This window comes from Phyllobates terribilis, unplaced genomic scaffold (assembly GCF_046119375.1).
Source record: "Phyllobates terribilis strain yellow unplaced genomic scaffold, ASM4611937v1 Scaffold_1__5_contigs__length_1240528914, whole genome shotgun sequence".
Lineage (NCBI taxonomy): Eukaryota > Metazoa > Chordata > Amphibia > Anura > Dendrobatidae > Phyllobates > Phyllobates terribilis.
In genome coordinates, this window is record NW_027362761.1 from 716,007,042 (window position 1) to 716,028,349 (window position 21,308).

The 21,308-nt window shown below is 49.5% G+C and overlaps 1 protein-coding gene across 1 annotated transcript in view; it reads right to left on the reverse strand.

The window, feature by feature from the left end:
- The window catches only part of MYO1F (myosin IF), a 427,358-nt gene extending 408,401 nt beyond the window's left edge, over window positions 1-18,957 (reverse strand). Inside the window, exon 1 of the mRNA XM_073686285.1 lies at window positions 18,822-18,957. The gene's annotated coding sequence lies outside the window, so the exon portion shown is untranslated. The remainder of the gene's footprint in view (window positions 1-18,821) is intronic.
- Window positions 18,958-21,308: the final 2,351 nt, after the last annotated feature.

Here is a 21,308-nt window from a genome sequence, read left to right on the forward strand (position 1 = left end):
CACTGGGAAGCGATTCCCGCCAAAACCGCAGATTTCCCGCCTTGGAAGAGCAGCGGACGCCATTATGGGCGTGCCAAAGGAGGGCAAGAGGCCACATCCCATCGTGGGCCGGGACAGAAAATGGCGCCAAAAGTGGAAACCGCCCCCACCAACAGAGACTGTGATGCTGGAGGTGTCAGTCAGCGTGAAAGAACTCCCCCTGGAGCTGACAGTCACCGAGTTGCCCCGGGACCGCCCTCTAAGTGGGAGGAGACGAAAGAGAAGAGAAAAGATGGGTGTCGCTTGGAGCAGTCTAGAACGAGCGCACCCGGAGGCGAGGTGTCCAGAGCGAGAGCACCCGGAGTCGAGAAGAGGAAGAGTAGACCCGGGAATGGAGCGGCAGCAGAGCAGCACCGGCCCGCTGGCCAGGAGCCTGCAGAAGGAAGAAGGAGGAGAGCAGAGCAGCACCGGCCCGCTGGCCAGGAGCCTGCCGGAAGCAGAGCAGAGCAGCACCGACCCGATGGTCAGGAGCCTGCTAGAGTCAACAACCCCGCTAGGCTTAGCGGAGATCCTGGCGCAGCTTCCCCGAGATCGGGAGTGCGCGCGGAGTGCCCTGGAGGGCCTCGCGGGAAGGATGGCCCGAGTGCAGAGGGAGATCCTGGCGGAGTGGGGCCGGGAGATGGCCCAGCAAGCTGGAATCCGCCCACGGAACCCGCTCCCTTGGAAGAAGACGTCGACTACCTCTGCGGATGACGCGGGAGGACCCAAGGCCGGAGACGGCGCAGAAGAGGGAGCGAGACGCATGGCAGCAGGTAAGGGGGATGCCTATACCCCATACCGGAAGACCGCTTACCTGCCCCAGCTCCCCGTCGCAGAGCCCGAAGGTCCCCCTGCCGTACCCGAGACCGCCATGACACCGCCACCGACTAGGCCCCGACCGGAAGCCGCCGTCGCGACCCCAGTGACGTCACGCATCGTGACCCGGAGCGTGGCGCAGGAAGAAGAGCCTCCGGCCTGGTCACAGGGCCTAGCGTTTCCGGGCGCCGCATCCAAAGCAGAGCCATCTACCTCCGCGGAGCCTCCGGCCTGGTCGCAAGGCCAGGTAACCCAGGGCGCCGCCGTCCTAACGGTGCCCTTCACCTTCCAGGTGCCCCAGGCCTGGCCGCAAGGCCTGGGCAACCCGGGCGCCATCACCACCGCGCCCGCGCCCGCAATACCAAGGGTGCCACACCTGGGGGAGGACCTCTTCGGTCAGCTCACATGGCCGGACGGGCGGCCCTTCATCTGGCCCGAAGGGTACCCTGAACTAGAGCGGCAGCAAAGACTAGGGCCCTTGTGTGAGCCCCTGATCCCGGCTCCAAAGCCCGTGACTCGGGTCTCGCCTCCACTCGAGGAAGCCCAGTTCGCGTGGGACCCCACGGGAGAAGATTTGATGGGGTTCGCCGGAGAGACTCGGGCAGCTGCAGCAGAGCGTACCGAGTGTTGCCGTCAACAGCTGGCAGAGTTCAAGAGAGAGCGGGAGGAGAGGCGGGCCAGAGAGCAATGGGCCCGGACCCGCAGCGCGGAGCAAAAGAGTCGGACCAGAAGGGACCCCTATGCAGCAGATCGTCCCCGTACCATCGGGACGGTAATAAAGTTTAATGCGCAGCATGGGTGGGGCTTCATAAAGGACCGGAACACCATGGGTGACGTCTTCGTTACCCGACGGGATGTCGAGTCTCACCTGCCAGAGGGTCACAAAGGCCGTGACCTCTACGTCGGTGACGAGGTAACGTTCACCCGGCACAAGTGTGCCAAGGGACCTTACGCCCTCCACGTGCATCGCCTGACAGAGGAGGAGTTGCGGTGTAGGGAGGAAGAGCCAGAAGACCCGGACGGGTTCAAGGCTAGGAGGTACTACGATTAAGAACAGTAGTAAAGAAAAACTGTATAAAGTTACCCGTCGGGGTACACAAGTAACCGTGGCTGCTTTAAAGTTTAGTCCCCGTTGGGACCAGTGAACAGTTTAACCCGTGTGTCCCCTACCCAAACCAGGCTGAGGACTGTGAGCAGCCATCCCTTTCCCTTACTTGGCCGGGGACTGAGAACGGCCAAAACTTCCCTGTACATAGTTGCGCTTCCTAAGGCGCCCCCTACTGGTTTTATGAGAAACTGCTTATCAAAAGACTGTCGCACTTTACCTGGTCACGAGTTGCACGGTGACCAGAGGAGGAAGAAAGAACGAGACGACGAGAATGTTATAATGATGTTTATATGAAAAAGTTATATATATATAATATTTTATATGTTTTATATGTTTATAAAAATTTGTATGTTTTGGTGTTTTTGTCTTTGCAGCCCGAGGACGTGCTGTGGTTTACCAGGGGGGAATGTAGCACCCTGAGGATTCGGCTGCTACAGGAGTATTGCACCTCAACCCAGAGGTGTGATATTCCACTCCCGGGTAAGGATGGAGTGTGGAACTGAGCTCAGATAGACTGCATGCACTACATACATCCCATTCCAGAGGAGCAGGCCGACGGCACTCCCACTTAGAAATGTGCAGGTGCGACCGAGCCTGTTCCTGGCTGGAGTGGGAGGGGGGAGGAACATCCCATGTAGTGTAGGGGCAGATAGGGGGAGCAGTCTGGGTAGTGGTAGGAGCTCATTGGGTGCTGGTCACCTGAGCTCACACATAGAGGGATATATAAGGAGGGCACCAACTAGGATCAGGGTCAGACGCAGAGAGTAAGTCAGATGCAGAGGACAAGCCTGCAGAAAGAGAGAGAAAGAAACAACAGCCCTGGAGAGAGAGTGGAGTGCAGAAAGACCCAGAGGGGGGACAAAGAAGGGACCCAAGAACCCAAATAAGAACACCGGGTGAGGAGTCAGCAGAAGGGTACCGGAACCCAAGCTGGTGGGGGCAAAGACATTCCCCAGCCAGAGACCGGAGACCGTGGGCAGTGTCTGTCACGGTCACCCACTACATTCACCCTGAAGGCACACCACATGGAGGGTCAGGGAACCTGAGGCCAAAGGTTGCCCAACAGAAGGCCCGAGGGAGCTGGATTTAGGTGAATCACTGGTGGGGACGGCTGAAGTAAGGACAGAGGGAGAGCTCAGGGCCACGCTCCGGACTTGTTTGGGGGTTGGCCGGATCCAGGACCTGGTGGACGCAGCACGGCTCGGGAGGTCACTTGGAGCTAGAGTGACCAGGAACATCTGCAGTAAGTAAAGACCCTTAACTGCACTACCCGAGTCTGTCATCATTACCGGCTGCACCGCACCACCACAACCCCCATCCTCTGCGCCTGTCCCCTCTGAGGCTATACCCCTCCCGTTGGGGGTTATCCCACCAAGCTGCGCATCCACCATCAGCCTCAGCGGACCCTGCTGCAGCGGCGGCCACAGTGACCGCATCACAACGGGTGGCGTAGTCGACACAACGAACTTTCATAACATCAGTAAAGACTGCCACATAACCCTGAGCTTGACGCCCTGGGCACGGGACCGGGTCACAGCCGCTCGGAGACTACAACCCCCCATCTGATCCGGTGCCGGGTATTCCCCTCAGAAAGGAATATGTCCCAGGGGGCGCGGCACTGGCATAGATGTTAAGATGTTCATCTGGAGTGTGGGTAATGTCTGAGTCAGTCCAGTATTGTTTATAAAGGACAGATGGCATCGTGGTCACCTGGGACCCAGTGTCCAGCAACGCATTCATTGGGATGCCATCAAGCACGACAGGTAGGACCAGTCGTCCTCCCACGTACTTGTCTCGCCAGCTTTGTGGGCCTGGTCGTCTTACTCCTGGGGGTTGGCCCTCTGCCCCAGGTGTTGCTCGTTTAAATTGCAGGATCTTGCGTAGTGTCCCGCCTTTTTACAGTTTCGGCAGATGGGTTGTCCATCCTGGTCGTAGCGATCGCTGTTCCTCCCTCTGATCGGTGGAATTCTTCTCTGTCGTTGCCACGGGACATCATCTGGACTGGAAGCCAGCTGGATCTTTTACTTGGGGGACACTTGAATGGCCTGCACGGTTTTGGTTAACGCGGCCATACTTTTGGTAAGCTCCTGGACCTTAAGACGCAAGTTGGCAGACGGGTCATTGTCCAGAGTCTGCGCGTCAGCCCCCACAGGTTCTGGGGAAAAGGATGCCACCTCCTGGTGGTAGGTGATAGCTGGGCGCCGGTGGGATGCAGCGCCTCCTGGCGTTGATTCCCGCAGCACCCGGATGGCTCTATCTTTAAATTGTGCAAAGTCCAGATCAGGGTTTTGCAGAGCCATAATGCGCAGCTGTGTCCTGTGAGCGCTGGACAGGAGCCCCTCAATAAACTGCTCAGTCAGCAATCTGTCCTCATCATGCACACTGTCAGGGTCTACCTGTTCGATGGCCCGCAGTGCCTCCTGCAGGTTTAGCGCATAGTCCCGTACACTGTCCTGCACCCTTTGTTTGCACCCGTAAAACTTCATTTTAATTTCTGCTGCGGTGCGGGTGTCAAAGGTATCCTTCAATCGGGCCAGTATTTCTTTTACAGTGCCTTTGTCTCTGCCTGGCCAGGACTTCACTTCTCTCTGGGCTGCACCAATTAGCTTGCCTATGAGGATGCTGACTTTTTGCTCCTCAGACAGGGGGTACACTTTAAACAAACTGCGCAGTCTCTCCTCAAAGTCATTCAGGGTGTGCGACTCCCCTGAGTACTGGGGCAACCACGCCGCCCCCGGTATATATGGCATTGATAACGGCATTACAGTGGCAGCGGCCGCGCCTGCGGCTGAACCCTTTTCCATGTTGGGCATCTTCCTCCCCACTAGTGAACTTCAGCCAGGTCCTGGGCGTCTGCTGACGTACCAAAATGCTGCTCTGCAGGCGGAAGGATCTCTTACCTGGCGGTTCCGGATCGGGGCTTCTTTCTTCCCCCTCGGCGGGCGGCAAACCACGTGATCACACCGTTCAATAAAGTCTATGGCACACAGGACCTGGTTATACCGGGCTTCGTGAATCATGTTCGAGACGCCAAGTTGACGCGCCCTCTGGGCCGTGGGGTACCCGGTGCCGGGCCGGTAGATGCTGGGGGACTGTCACAGTGGCGGTGACCCGGTCTGTGACCCAGGGCGGTCAATAAAAGGGGTTATGTATAGGGAATTTATAGAGTTTTTATAGAGTTCGTGAAGCCACCTGTGGAATGTGGCTAACGGGAGCCGCCGCTGCGGAGCAGTCCTCTGAAGCTGATGTTACTGCAGCAGGGACAGTGTGGCTCTCCACAGGAAGAGCTAGCTCCAGGGCAGTGTAGATGATGTTGCAGGTTGTGCTGGGCGTTGTAGTGCACGGGTTGATGGCACAGCAAGAAACACAGAGACAAGGAAGTGCAGTCCCAGGGTCTTTACTGGTTCTGATTAGGCAGGCCTGGACTAGGGTACTGCCTAGAAGTGGAAGCCCGGGCAGCCTGGCAGCAAGTAAAGAATCCTCCTTGTCAGGTGAAGTGGGAGGCCTTCCCTTTCTGCTTAACTCTTTGGCCCTGCTACTTGTAGCTGTGCGGTGGCCCTCGTCCCTGAGTGCGGAGTTTCTGTGCTCACCCGTATGGCAGGCAGCTCGGGCCTTGCTGATGCGTCGCTCCCTCGTGGCGGTGCTGGACCCTGCGGTGCTGCTGAGCCTCCGGGAGTCTGATGGGCCAGGGGACCTGCAGTCTCCTGCCCTCCGGTTTCTGCGGCTGGGCCTTCAGTGCCCCACAGCCTCGGACTCCGGTGTCCGGTTCTTCTGTGCGGTATTTCTGGCGTGAGCTGCCGCGCAGCTCCAGTCCCCAGCTCCTCTCTCCTCGACGTCCTCGCTTCAACTCCTGACACTAAGACTAACTAACCCCGCACCCAGATACCAGTTGCCAATGGGAGGAGCTCCCCTTGCTGGTCTGGAGCTAGGAAAGTGTTGCATGTTTAGTATCCCTGACTAGGGGACCCCTGCTTGCTTCCAGGCATGGCATTACCTCTTTTGAGGGAGGCAATGCCACTGTGGCAACCGGACCCCTGGGGTGCCACAGAAACACACGCAAACACGGGGAGAACATACAAAGTCCTTGCAGATGTTGTCCTTGCTGGGATTTGAGCCCAAGATCCCAGCGCTGCAAGTCTTCAGTGCTAACCACTGATCCAATGTGCTGCCGTTCACTCTCTAATATCTAACAGGCTGGAGAAACTTGCACCTACTGCCACTGTATCTTCAGCTCCTTTGTGAGAAAATGTATTTGGGCAGCCACTCAGTCTACCAAATAAAATTCCTGAGAAGGAAATTGGGGATGGCTTCGCTACTGGTACTGGGGGCAGTGCTAATACCATGGTGTCGTACCCTAGTTGGCTGGAAATATTCCAGGCTGGTAGGATGCAAGTAAATTCCCACAGAAAAGTAACAGCAGTAATGTTCAGGGACCCGCGCTTGTAGAAGACAGAGACAACACCGGGAGAAATAGTGACGGCTGGGGACCAAGTATGGACACAAGGCATGAGGCATGTGGTTGTGAAAAGCTTCTGCCTCCACGAGCCTAAAAGGCCACATTTCAAGTGAAAGCAGCTTTACAGGACTTCCTGTGAGAAATGACACGCAGGGTAGATACGGTTTCCCTCTATGCCAGTCCTTTCACCGAGCTAAATACAACTGTCAGCAAAAAAAGTTGTGGACTGGCTCCGTACCATCCCTGGCCACATTCACCTGTCCACGTGTTTGTGGTTAGGCGGTCCTTCCCAGTAAGTGCACTGGGGAGGGCATGGGTAATGTTGTGGGACCCGTGCTTGTGGAAGGCGGAGGCGATACCGGGAAATATAGTGGCGGCTGGGAGCCGAATTTGGATACCCGGCCGCCGCCGGCATGAGGTTGTGAAAAGCTTCTGCCTCCACGAGCTTAAAAGGCCATATTTCAAGGGCAAAAAGCTGCCCAGAAATCTGGCAGTTTAGTGTTGCGGCCTCTGGGTAGGTGGGTGGCTGGCTGCATACTTGCACTTGCATTCCAAGTAACAGAAAACGAAGCAGATGGTGGCCTCTATCATCATCATGGCCTCACCTCGGCACTATGAACTCTCCTGAAGGAGAAGCCATGGCCCGCCAGAGGAGTCTCCGGTTCTCTGGTGGGCCTGTCCAACCCTGCCGAAAAGCAGCCCTGGCTAAGAAAAGTGTGGGGAAAGTTCCCGGACATTCTATGGCTGCTTTTTTAATGTGGATCGGCCATGCTTATGCATGTTATTTCTCAAATCGCATTACAGATCAGGCCATTGTCCAACTCTGTATTCAAGAAATTAAATGCGCAAAGAAAGATGTGTGTGTGTCAAAGCACCACCGACAAGGGCGATTTGATGTTGGACGGGCTGCCATTGCTTCTACAACAAGCCGCATTACAGGACTTCCTGTGAGAAATGACATGCAGGGTAGATAGGGTTTCCCTCTATGCCAGTCCTTTCACCGAGCTAAATACAACTGTCAGCAAAAAAAGTTGTGGACTGGCTCCGTACCGTCCCTGGCCACATTCACCTGTCCACGTGTTTGTGGTTAGGTGGTCCTTCCCAGTAAGTGCATTGGGGAGGACACGGGTAATGTTGTGGGACCCGTGCTTGTGGAAGGCGGAGGCGATACCGGGAAATATAGTGGCGGCTAGGGACCGAGTATGGACACCCGGCTGCCGCCGGCATGAGGTTATGAAAAACTCCCGCCTCCACGAGCCTAAAAGGCCACATTTCAAGTGTAAGCAGCTGTCAAAAATTTGGCAGTATAGAATTGCAGCCTGTGGGTGCGTGGGTGGCTGGCTGCCTGCATACTTGCGCTTGCATTGGGGTAGGGACAACTGAACGCTGCAGTGGGACAAGGACGTGGACGTGATTGTTGCAAGTCTGCAATGACACGTTCATGGCGGGAGGCATCTTTGCATGCGCCAAGGATCACTTATGATGGGCACACTTTTAGGCAGTGACCTGGGAGTCAGAGTTGCTTCCAGAGGTCTTCTCCATGCTGTTTCCATGACTTTTCAGCACTGCATGCATGTGTCTGATGATGTGTCACACACCACATGGCCAGATAAGGTTGTAAAATGTTAAAATGAAATTTCCTGGTGAATGCATTTGTCTTGGTTGAAAGCAATGCAAAAGTGCAAAAACACATCAAAAATGCTACGTGTGAACATAGCCCAAGGTGTGGAGGCGTATTTTTGTTTTTGGTTATTTATTTTGCTTTATATACATTGTACATGTCATGGAAAGGATGTTCCTTAACATATTTCCCAGGAAAATCCATTTTGGTTTCGTTTTGGTATGTTTTATTGTGAGTCAGTAAAAGTGGCGTAATACCTCTGACAACGTTGTTGACAGAAGTGACCTGGGAGTCAGAAATGCTTCCAGGGGTCTTCCTCATGCTGTCCCCATGTAATCTGAGCACTGTTCCCATCGATTTGGGCAATTTTTAGGCCCTCTGTAGGCCGCCGGGGGAGTCGCCTGAAAAATGCTCGAGTTTCCCATAGACTTACATTGTGCTCGTTGCTCGGGTCGAGCACCCGAGTATTCCAATTTGCTCGACCCGAGCAACGAGTACTCGCTCATCACTAGTGGTTATAGCTCATAAGGGCAAAGAATGTGGAGGCCATATAACATAGGAGGCTTATTTAGGGCGTAGTATAGACGGATGTTTTTATGCAGAGGGCAGTTGTCATGCAAGGTGTGTGAAAGACTAAGTGCAACACAAAGGGAAGGAGGAAAGGGAGCCCAGACTCTAGGTTAAAGGGGGGAGTGAGCACTAGTCAATCCCCACTGACAACTAAAGACAACAAGGGAGACAGACACGGGGGAAAGTAGCTTAGCTTTAGCCGACTTCAGAGACATAACTCCAAGCATCCTCCTAGCATCACAGAGGAAGATAGCAGTCTGAGAGCTCCAAGCATTCACAAGGAAACGTGTGAGTATCACCAGGACCTTCCTGCTGCAAAGTGAAACTATTTAAACACCCAGGCCTGGGTGTCAATTAGCAGGCGGGAGGTAGCCGCTGGGCCCTAGAGTGAAACAGCTAATAAGGTGTCTGTAATGCCAAACGAAGAGATCTTCTGCAACCAAGTGCAGGGAAACTGTCTGTCACATCTGACACACCCATGACAGTACCCCCCCCCCCCCCGCTATAAGTGGCCTCTGTACACTCAGGACCAGGTTTCTCAGGATAAGAGGTGTGAAAAGAACGAACCAACCTGGGAGTGTTCACCTCTGATGCTGAAACCCACATCCTCTCCTCTGGACCATAACCATTCCGGTGCACCAAGCATTGTAGAGAACGACGTTGGAGGCGAGAATCTACAATCCTTGAAATCTGAAACTCCAGATTACCATCAACCATTACCGGGGGTGGCGGTAGAGGTGAGGGCTCAAGAGGTTCCACATACTTCTTGAGTAAGGACCTGTGGAAAACATTGTGGACTTTAAGGGCCTGAGGAAGCTCAAGATGAAACGCTGCTGGGTTAATGACGGCGGTTATTTTACAGGGACCTATAAACCTAGGTCCCAACTTTCAAAAAGGAACTTTCAATCTTATATTCCTGGTAGACAATCACATAAAGCCATTCACATTCAGGTCCGGATCTGACAAGCGTTTTCTGTCAGCCATATGTTTATACCTGTCTCCCATGATCTTTAAATTACTCAGACCCCCGGCCACACTGAGGAGAGCAACGAAGCAAAACGTTCCTACTCAGGAACTCCCGAAGCTCCTCCCCCACTAAAGGTACCAAACTGTACGTCTCCACTGACCACCTCCCCAGCTGAAGGCGACGCAGCCTAGATTCAGCCAAGGCGACTCGGTCAGGGTCATCATAGATGAGGGCCAGAGCCCCGAAAAACCCCTCTAAAGACTGGAGACAAACCGAATCATGCGGTAAAGAAAACGCCCAGGATTGAGGATCTCCCTGCAGTAGAGAGATCACAATTCCTACTCGTTGCTCCTCACTTCCGGAGGAGTAAGGACGAAGTTTAAAATACAGTTTGCAGGCCTCTTGAATACCAAAAACTTGTCCCTACCTCCTGAAAACCTGTCCGGGAGGGCAACCTTGGGTTCAGGCTGGACAGGCCAACTGCAGAGACCCCCACATTAGCAACCTTTAGCCGCTGATGCTGTTGCTGAACCTCACTGCAGAGATCATTCACCTACAGAGACAGACTCTGCGAACTCTGCAACTGAACCCATACCAAAGAGAAAGGAAAAAAAAAAACATGCCCGAAAAAAAACCCACACAATTAAACCCAAGTGTCAGTTATTTTTTTTTTCTAAATGTGCATGGCCGGTGATAATGTCACGCAAGGTGTGTGAAAGACTAAGTGCAACACAAAGGGAAGGGGGAAAGGGAGTCCAGACTCTAGGTTAAAGCGGGGAGTGAGCACTAGTTGATCCCCACTGACAACTAAAGACAACAAGGGAGACAGACACGTGGGAAAGTAGCTTAACTTTAGCCGACTTCAGAGAGATAACTCCAAGCTCCACAGAGGAAGATAGGTGTCTGAGAGCTCCAAGCATTCACAAGGAAACATGTGAGTATCACCAGCACCTTCCTGCTGCAAAGTGAAACTATTTAATCATCCAGGCCTGGGTGTCAATTAGCAGGCAGGAGGTAGATGCTGGGTCCTAGAGTGAAACAGCTAATAAGGTGTCTGTAATGCCAAACAAAGAGATCTTCTGCAACCAACTGCAACTGCAGGGTGACTGTCTGTCACATCTGACACACCTGTGACAGCAGTTTAATAACATTCTTATTTTTAAGGGCACTGTGTCAGGATGTGTTGCAGAAAACCGGAGAGGATGCAAGTCTGTGGAGACGAGCTTTGGATGTGAGAAGTCATCATGGAGTCTAGACAGCATATAGACAAAAATAAAGTGCAACTCCAATCATGGAAAATATCATCTATAGGGTACATGGATGTAAATATTTATTTGTGATTCTGTCTGTGTCATCTGTGCTGTGGTCCCTGTATGGTCCGCAGTCTGATAAAGACTTATAACAACAGCTCCCAGCATCTCCTTACCATTGTTAAGGATACACTGGGAGTTGTAGGTTCATGCTATACAATTGTATATGGGACTGACCTGACATTACAATTGATTGTTGTACTAAGCTTGGTTCTTGTATTCAAGTACTTATCATGGTTCTGGTGATAAATTCATGTACTTATGATGGTAATAACATTGTATTTATTTACTATTGGTGGTTCTGGTGATGTATTTGTGTACTTATAGTTGTTCTGGTGACATATTTATGTACAGATAGTGATTCTAGTTACCTATTTTTCTGATAATATTTCTGGTGCTGTATTTATGTACTATTGATGGCTCTGGTGTTCTACTTATGTATTGATGATGAGTTTGGTTTCGTATTCATATACTGATGATGGTTTTGGTGATGAATACGTCACTAGAACAACCATGACTACATGAATACATCACCAGGACCATCATCACTACATGAGTACATAATCAGAACCATCAGTAGTGCATGAATACAGCCTTAGAACAACCATCATTATATGAATTCGTCACCAGAACCACTATCCGAAAATAAATATATCACCAGAACCACCATCAGTACAGGAATATGGCACCAGAACCATCATCAGTTTTGTATCAAGCTATATTGGTCGCATGACATATGCAAAGACCTTCAGACTTATCACTTTATCAATAAGGGCCTATGTTTAGTTTATATTAGGATATCCACTAAATGCTGGTCACCTTAATTGACACCAAACAGCCCCCATTATAGTTAAGTAATAATAGTTTCTATGACTATCCTTCGGTCCGACATTTAAAATATAGGATGTCGGGGACAATTGTCACTGGTATTGTGTAAGTTGTCAGAAAATAATGAGTGATTCTATATCTAACTTTGAAATTACACTCCCTGTTGAGCTTCACCCCTACAGTACACCACTTTTTTTTACTTTGCTGGTATTTTTTGGTGAAAAAAAAGTAACAATTCTAGTGGAAATGATCGTCAGAGCTATTTACCTGACCTATCAGAAGAGGGTGCATTAGGGGTCCTGTTACCTTAGTCTCTGGCTAAGCCCCTTTGCTTGAGTGTTGAGGGGTGGGAGCGCCATCAGCTTCATCTGACAAAGGCACCAGAACACCATGTCCCAGACCTGGTTATACGGCCTCCCAAGACACACACTTGTGTCTTGATATTAAGACTTTCTAGCATGACATTTAGTTTGTCTGTGCACTGTTCCAGTCCACAATCTCCATTATTCCTGTGATTTCCAGTCCCCAAGTTTCATGTCTGCAGCTTTCTGTACCACTGCTAACGGGCTGGATTTTCCTGGACATTTCCTATCTGCCTGCGACTTCCATTTTCAGAGTTTTGTCTGCTACCTGTTTCCGGTCTTCTAGGACCTCTGCTGCATGTCCAGCAGTTTCCATGATTTCTACTAGCCACTTGCAGCTTTCATAGTATTTATACTTTCTTGTTACTTCAAAGTTTTGTCTGCTACCTGTCTGCGGTTTCCATGTCGCCTGTCACGAGACTGTTGTTTAATATCCCGGGGCTAAGGACTCCTTCCCTATCCCTAAAGCTAGGGGTGACCTAGCTATTCCTGCTTCCCGGATTACTTCTAATGGTGAAGACCCCGGGGCCACGTGACTTGCTGAGCTCCTAAATCTGTCCACCCCACTCAGGGAAGTGGGAGTAGTTGTGTATAAGAATACCCAAACTAGACTAACAAGGGAAGACGTACAAGGCAAATGAAAATACCATCATACAAATATGCACTTATAAACATCAGAGTGGAACACTTGTAAGTAGAGAAAAGGAAAAAACAAATAGGAGAGGATGAGGACATGCACACACAGACAAATCACCAAGTAACAGTCTTTAGAACAACACTCCAAACTCCTCCTCAAACAACAAACAACTCCAATTCCCGAACCAGGAAGTAAAAAACTAACACTGGCAATCCCTGATTGCCAGAGGCGAGTATATATAGCAGAGGGGAGTGGCCAACACTGAACAGCTGAGATCATCAAAGCAGGAAAGATTCAGAGACTCTCAACTGAACAGATTAACCTCTGCACTGCTAGCAGAACCTCTTTAATATGATGGTTAACTGCTTCTAATCAGTACAGGAGTATGTGAAATCAGACCCATCTGGCCCCTCTCTGTCGCAGTAAACCCATGACATTGCCTCCTGCCTGCCTACATTTCCCAGTTTTTCAATTAGCAGTCTGTCGGAGGGCTTCAGAAACTCTGCAATCAGCCTGTGGTCTTCAATAACTTTGCAATCTGCCAGCAGACTTCAGTAACTGCAATCTGCCAGTGGCTACTAGTGCCTTAGTTACTTGTATATGACTTTTACTACCACTGCTGTCTACAGTCTTCAGGACCTCCCCTCCCTGTGTCATGCTCTTGGGTTCTAACTTTTGAGCCTGTGTTTTGTGGTAGGCTTCTCTGCCTGCCGAGCGACAGCAGACACATCTTTTTTCCGGGTGTTTAGGTTCTGTTATTCTGGCTAAAGTCTGTTTAGCATAACACAGGTGTTATCATTTATTCATTTGTCTGCCTTATCACCTTTCGGGTGTAGCTTTATATTCTGTCCCCCTGCTGGCATTTCCTGCTGGTGATAGTTTCTTTTGGATGTTCAGCCATTCTGCTATTGCTTAAAGCCAGTCAGTGAAATTCCAGCCAGGGTTTATCACCTTGCTGTTTCTTTTTTTTTACTTTGCACCTAACTTCTGTTTCTTTTTAGGAAGTAAGCAGCATATAATCTAACAGTACGGACTTTATTTTGTATTTCTTAGTTAACTTTACTCACTCTGGGCTGTTTCCTTTTTTTCAGCACACTTTCCCTTTTATAGGTAATTTACTCTGCCCTCCAGTTCTTTAGGAGGAACGTGAAACACTCGACAGCCCTTGAGGTAGTTTAGGTCTGAGTTGCCATCTTATAGTCTGTGGTTAGGGCTTTCTCTGCTCACACAGGAACCTTTAGGGACTGCTGATCAGGATCTCTAGTCTACACAGGAATCAGCAGGGTCAGTTGCAGTTTTTAGTTTGTTACCTATTCTCCCGAGTGAGTTCTTTCACAATCATAATACCCTCTCTGCAGCTTCCAGTCCCTGAGTTATCTGTGTCTTTCAGTACCTCTGTTAATGGTCACCTGTCTGCTATCTGTGTCCTGGATACAGCACCCGCTTGCTGCACCGATGCCCGTGGCTCGTGTGCCCACCCGGACCTTGGGCTTATGTAAGGGACACAGGGTGGTAGTAGTGGCGAGGGGCTGTTGTTCTTCCACACCCTGGCCTCCCACAAAGAATAGGTAATGTCCTGTCTGTCTTGTAGTTTGTGTGTACTGTATAACACTCATTTTTGAGCTTGGAGATCCCTCTGGTCCTATGATCCTGGTCCGGTTGCCACAGTGGCATTGCCTCCCTCACAAGGGGTGATGCCATGCCTGGAAGTAAGGAGGGGTCCCCTAATCAGGTTTAACAGCATACAACACTTTCCTGGCTCCAGACCAGAAAGGGGAGCTCCTCCCCTTAGCAACTGGAATCTGGAGGTGGGGTTAGTGGTAGTGCGTTGAGAGGAGTTGAAGACAGGACAGCGATGAGGAAAGAACTGGGGAGTGGAGCTGTAAGGCAGCTCACCCCAGAGGAAAGCGCAGAATAACCGGACACCGGAGTCTGAGGTTGTGGGGCACTGAAGGCCCAGCAGCAGAAACCGGAGGGCAGGAGACTGCAGGTCTCCTGGCCCCATCAGACGCCCGGCGACACAGCAGCACCATAGGGCCCGGCACCGCCACATGGGAGCGACACTCCAAGAAGGCCCCAGCTGCCTGCCATACGGGTGAGGAGAAAGACGTTTTACTCAGGGACGAGGGCCACAGCATAGCTACAAGCAGCAGGGCCAAAGAGATTAGCGCACAGGGAAGGTGTGGCTCCCCTGAGGGTTCGGTCGCCACAGAGGTACTGCATCTCACCCAGAGGTGTGGTATCTCACTCTCAGGTAAGGAAGGAGTACAGCTCGGGACCCTGCATCCAACACATACCCGCAGTGGGGGTAGGGCGAGATTTCTCCTAAGGGAGAGCACAGTCCCGGGTCCCTAGCTGTTGGGAGGGGCAATGTAGTGGGTGTGGGTGGAGAAAGTAGCTTAGGGGAGCACATGAAGAAAGGTATAAATAGAGAAGCCATCTTGTTTTGTCAGATCAGTCAGAACAGTGAGTGAGAACAGTCTACAGTGAGAGGAGTGGAGCAGGACTCTGCCGGAGCTCTGCTCAGGCAGAGGGCCTGAGGAGAGCCCCAGGACTGAAGGAGGAGAAGAGAGGAGCAGGAAGGGCTCCAGGAATGAAGGAAGGGACCCCAGGGGTACGGGCAGTGCTGGAGGCCACCCTTACACCCGAATCTACCAGGAGGTGGAGGGGTCAGGTCACACAAAGGGGACCGGTCCCTCAACTAGCGGGAGACTGTATGTCTCAACTAGAAACCGGAGGCTGCAGTATTTCAAGTCCTGCAGCCAACAGTCCATATCAGTCTCACCAAGAAGGTAGCTATAGAGGACCCAGGGGACGGAACAGACGTTGCCCGACAAGGCCCGCAGGTACCGAAATGGGACACTTGGTATGAGGTGCAGGGAGATGGACAGAGAGAGAACACACAGAAGGGGGTCCCGCTAAGTACTCCGGATATATCTGAGGGTTGGCTGAACCCCTCCCTGAGTAAGCGCAGCACGATGAGGGAAGTTACATTGGTACCTGTAACTTGGACTGCAATAACCGTGAGTAAAGACCCTGAGGACTGCACCCCACCGTCTCTGTGATTATTATCTGCGCCATCACCCCTGGACTACAACGCCCAGCATCACCTATAACATCTACACTGCCCTGGAGCTAAGCTCTACCTGTGGAGAGCCACACCAGCTTTGCTGCACTAACATCAGCTCCAGAGGACCTGCTCCACAGCGAGGCTCCCTTTAGCCACATACCACAGGTGGCGTCACGAACTTTGTACATAAATCCCCTGTAAATATTCCCCTTTTGATTGACTGCCCTGGGTCACGGACCGGGTCACCGCCACTGTGACATCTCCCCTAGCGACGACCGGCCCGGCACCGAGTGCCCCACGGCCCAGGGGGCGCGTCAAAGGCCCACAACTTTACCTGGCGAGGTGGATCCAAAACTTGCTTCCAGGCCGCCCGGACCTCTACTACCAGCTAGTACCCGTGCCCCGATCTGCTTAACAACCGCAAGTAAAGATAAAAGGAAACCGCCATTAAGTTGTGGACTGGTCATTATCTGCGCCATCACCTGCACTACACTGCACAGCAACATCTACCTCATCAAATCATCACTACACGGCCCTAGAGCTTAGCTCTGCCTGTGGAGAGCTGAACCAACTCTGCTGCGTCACCATCTGCTCCAGAGGTTCTGCACCGCAGCGGTGGCTCCATATAGCCGCATACCACTGGTGGCATCACGAACATTATATATAAAAAATGTATTCCATTTCTACCTTTCCCTTTAATTAACCACCCTGGGTCATGGACCGGGTCACTGCTACCGTGACACCCCCAGCACCGACCGACCCGGCTACCGAGTACCCCACGGCCCAGGGGGCGCATCACATACAACAACAGACTCTTTTTCCTTTTTCAATAACTCAACTTAACTTCAGATAGTCAATAGCAGATACAGCACAGTGTTAGAACCCTCCTGTTAGTTTTTTCTATCTTGTGTTTTGCGGTCACGTGACCATCTGCCTATATATTCCAGCTCCGCCCTTCTGGCTTTGCTGGACTTCAGTTTATTTGACTGTTTTGCTAGCCTGGTGCTTCGGTGCCTATCTCTGTCAGTTTGCTTGGTCCTCTTGGACCTCTAGTACTTTTTGTCAGTTTATCTTTTGTGTTCTACAACAATTTCTGTTTAGGAGGTGTCCCATTTTTGTCCCAGTCCTTAGTTCTTTTAGGGACCCCTCCCTTAATTCTAGAGGTCTTCGTTCAGACTAGCCGAGGACGAAGGCGGGTCTGTTCACTAGGAACAGGCAGCCCGCTACATCATAGGGATTCAGCTTAGTCTTACTGTAGGGACAGCTTTCCCCTATCTTTCCTAAGTTCTTGTTGCAGATCATAACAGTATGTCCAGCCCAAAAAAACTAAAAGGAAAGAAATTCGGGGATCAGTATGGTTTCCGTCCAGGAGTTGGCTCAACGCCTGCAGGGATTGTCTCTGGAGGTGGCCGAGCTTCAGCAACACGTGAGTAGCTGTCCTGGAGCGCATTTTGTGGAACCGAAGGTAGGACTGCCTGATGTTTTTTATGGTAAACAGCAAGATTTTTTTTCCTTTAAAAATGCTTGTTTGTTATATTTTTGTTTGAGACCAAGATCCTCTGGGAATGAATCACAGCGCATTGGTTTTATTATGTCACTTTTGCGCAAAGAACCACAGGGTTGGGCCTTTTCTCTCCAGCCTAATGATCCGTGTTTAAGTTCTGTTGAAGAATTTTTTTCTGCTATGGGGCTATTGTATGACGATCCTGATCGAATCTCATCTGCTGAATCAGAACTTAGACGTTTGAATCAGGGGTCAGATGATGTTGAAAATTATTGCACACACTTCAGGAGATGGGCTTCAGAAGTTAAGTGGAATGATTCGGCGCTGAGATGTTTATTTCTTGCTGGTCTGAGTGAAAGGGCTAAGGATTTGCTAATTGCATTCCCTGCACCTGAGACTCTGCAGGAAGCTATGCAGTTAGCTGTTCGTATAGACAGGAGACTGAGGTGCAGGCTCAATGAGGTAAAGACTCCTGTAATGTCAGGTCCAAGTCCCCAGAAAATCTGCTCTGACGGTGGGGAACCGATGGAGGTTGGGGGGATGTCACTCCGCTCTCAGGAAAAAGACTGGAGATTCGCCGAGGGATTGTTTCTTTATTGTGGTAAAGGTGACCATTTGATTAGGTATTGTGAGCGTCGTTTAAGTAAAGAAAATAAAAAGGTCAGTTACGCCCATATAGCTTGTTTACGCTCTGCAGTAGTATTTCTTTCTGGGAGTACTACTCTGCAGGGAGATTTGATTGAATTTCAGGTATTTGTGGATTGTGGTTCAACACTTAATGTGATTGATGAAGGGTTTTTGGAAAACCTTAAATTGAAATCCAAACCTTTGTCATCACCTATTTCTGTGGTTGCAATTGATAACACTCCTTTGAAATGTATTACTCACAAGACTGCTGCATTTCCCCTCACTATCAATGGAGTTCACCAAAAATTTTTTGACTTGGTTGTTTTGGATAATTTACCCTCGCCAGTGGTTCTAGGATTGCCTTGGTTAAAACTGCACAATCCTTTATTGAACTGGTCTACTAATGTGATTAAGTCTTGGAGTCCGAAGTGCTATGATAAATGTTGTAATGGTCGCATTGCGGCTGTGGAAAAAGTGGAATTACCTGTACCTATTCAAGATTTTTGGATGTTTTTTTCGGAGGAGGAGTCGCAAGTTTTACCTCCTCATAGGGATTATGATTGCGCCATTGAGTTTGTTCTGGGTGCTACCCTTCCCAAAAGTCGCTTGTTTAATCTGACTATCCCTGAAAGAAAGGCCTTGGAGGAGTACATACAGACTAGCCTGGCTGCTGGTCACATTAGACCTTCTAAGTCGCCTGTGGCAGTTGGATTCTTCTTTGTTAAAAAAAAGGACGGCGGTTTATGTCCATGTCTGGATTTTCGTGAAATTAATAAGATTACCGTACGCAATTCCTACCCATTACTGTTAATTCCTGACTTGTTTAACTAAGGATAAATAAAAAAAGGAAAAGGAGAAAAGAGAGGGGGCGCAGATCTAAGTGTAGTATTTTAACAATATCGAATTAGAATTGAAAATTGCTCTCACCTTTGTGGTGTCTTGTTATCCAGCATGTAACCCTGTCTTTAAGGAGTGGAGTAGTCGTCTGGATCTGCTGGCCTGCAACTCAAAAACAGGTAAAACGAGCTCCTTTGCAGGAGACTCGTCAGAAAGTGCAAAAAAGAGTTTCCAGTTTGTCAGGGAGCGCTTCCAGGTGATTCATTACTTACTCCAAATCTTTCAGGAATAATCCAGTTTATTTTTATACAAACAACGCGTTTCGGCTATACATAATATTAGCCTTCATCAGGTAAAATCATAATTGTCTTTAAAGAATACATTTAAATAGCATAAAAAGAGGAGGAGGAACTAATCCAACCCCTCAATCAATTTTCATCAATTTAAAACACATATGCACTTCTAAAAGGTATTAAGCAGTTAATTAAAAGTGAACTCTATATGGATTTAGAAAGGGGGGAGGGGGAAACAAAACAAAACAAAAAAAAAAACAAAAACAAAAAAAAAAAAAACAAACTCCACTATATATTGTTTTTTCCTATTCAATAAAAAAAATTTGAATAGGAAAAAACAATATATAGTGGAGTTTTTTTGTTGTTGTTTTGTTTTGTTTCCCCCTCCCCCCTTTCTAAATCCATATAGAGTTCACTATTAATTAACTGCTTAATACCTTTTAGAAGTGCACATGTGTTTTAAATTGATGAAAATTGATTGAGGGGTTGGATTAGTTCCTCCTCCTCTTTTTATGCTATATAAATGTATTCTTTAAAGACAATAATGATTTTACCTGATGAAGGCTAATATTATGTATAGCCTAAACGCGTTGTTTGTATAAAAATAAACTGGATTATTCCTGAAAGATTTGGAGTAAGTAATGAATCACCTGGAAGCGCTCCCTGACAAACTGGAAACTCTTTTTTGACTTGTTTAACCAGTTAGTGGAAGCCAAGTGGTTCTCCAAAATTGATCTCCGGGGGGCATACAATTTGTTGCGTGTGAAGGAGGGTGACGAATGGAAAACTGCTTTTAACACTCCGGTAGGTCATTTTGAGAATCTGGCGATGCCTTTTGGTCTTACCAATGCACCTGTATTTTTTCAGAACCTTATTAATGACATCCTGAGACCTGTGATTGGTAAGAATGTGGTTGTGTATTTGGATGACATTTTGATTTATTCACCAGATCTGGAGTCCCATTGGCAGAGTGTACGTGAAGTTTTGCAGTTATTGGGTGATAATTCACTCTTTGCTAAGCTGGAGAAATGTGAGTTCGCTGTGCAGAAAATTAGTGTTTTGGGCTACATTGTCTCCAGCGAGGGCTTTGAGATGGACCCTGTGAAGGTTCAGGCTGTGCAGGAATGGCCTAGGCCTATTGGTTTGAAATCTATACAGAGATTTTTGGGTTTTGCCAATTATTACAGGAAATTCATTAAGAATTTTTCTGTAATTGTTAAACCTCTAACCGATCTCACCAGGAAAGGTGCGAATACGGCGCAGTGGACTACTGATGCCATTGAAGCGTTTGAGTATCTCAAAGAGAGTTTCAATTCTGCCCATATCCTTATGCAGCCTGATGAGACCAAGCCTTTTTTGGTCGAGGTCGATGCTTCATCGGTGGGGGTCGGAGCAGTTTTTTCTCAGGAGAACAAGGGTGAAGTACATCCTTGTGCCTTCTTTTCGAAAAATTTTTCGGAAACTGAACTGAATTATGATGTTGGAAATAGGGAGTTGCTAGCTATTAAATTTGCGTTTGAACATTGGCGTCATTTTTTGGAAGGCGCTAGATTTCCTATTCAGGTTTTCACAGATCATAAGAATTTGATCTATCTGGATGCTGCCAAGCGCTTGAATGCCCGTCAAGCTAGGTGGGCACTTTTTTTTTCTCGGTTTCATTTTTCTGTTACCTATATCCCTGGTACTAAGAATGTTAAAGCCCATGCTTTATCTCGCAGCTTCTCTCCTACGGTCGGTGCCGAGGAGGAGGAGAGCATTTTACAGAAAGGATTTGTGGTGGCGGCTTTGGATTCCGTTTTGGAGAATGGGATTCTGAAAGCTCAAGATGATGCTCCATCTAACACTCCCCAAAGGAGGTTGTTCGTGCCTAGAGCCTTTAGGAGAGATTTGTTTGTGGAGTGTCATGAGTCTCTGCTGGCAGGTCATCCAGGAATTTCAGAGACTAAGAGATTGATCAGTCGCAGTTTTTGGTGGCCTGGATGGCAGAAGGAAGTCATCAAGTGGGTGCGTTAGTGTACTGTGTGCGCTAGGTCAATGGCTTCACATACTCCTGCTGCGGGGTTGCTTTGCCCTCTGGAGGTTCCTAGTGCGCCTTGGACGCATCTCACTATGGATTTTATTACTGATCTTCCTGTGTCCGAGGGTTTTACTGTCATCTGGGTGGTCGTGGACCGTTTTAGTAAGATGTGTCATTTGGTTCCATTCATTAAGTTGCCCTGCGCCAAGACACTCGCTAAGGCATTTGTTAAGGAGATTGTCAAGCTCCATGGCGTTCCCACGGATA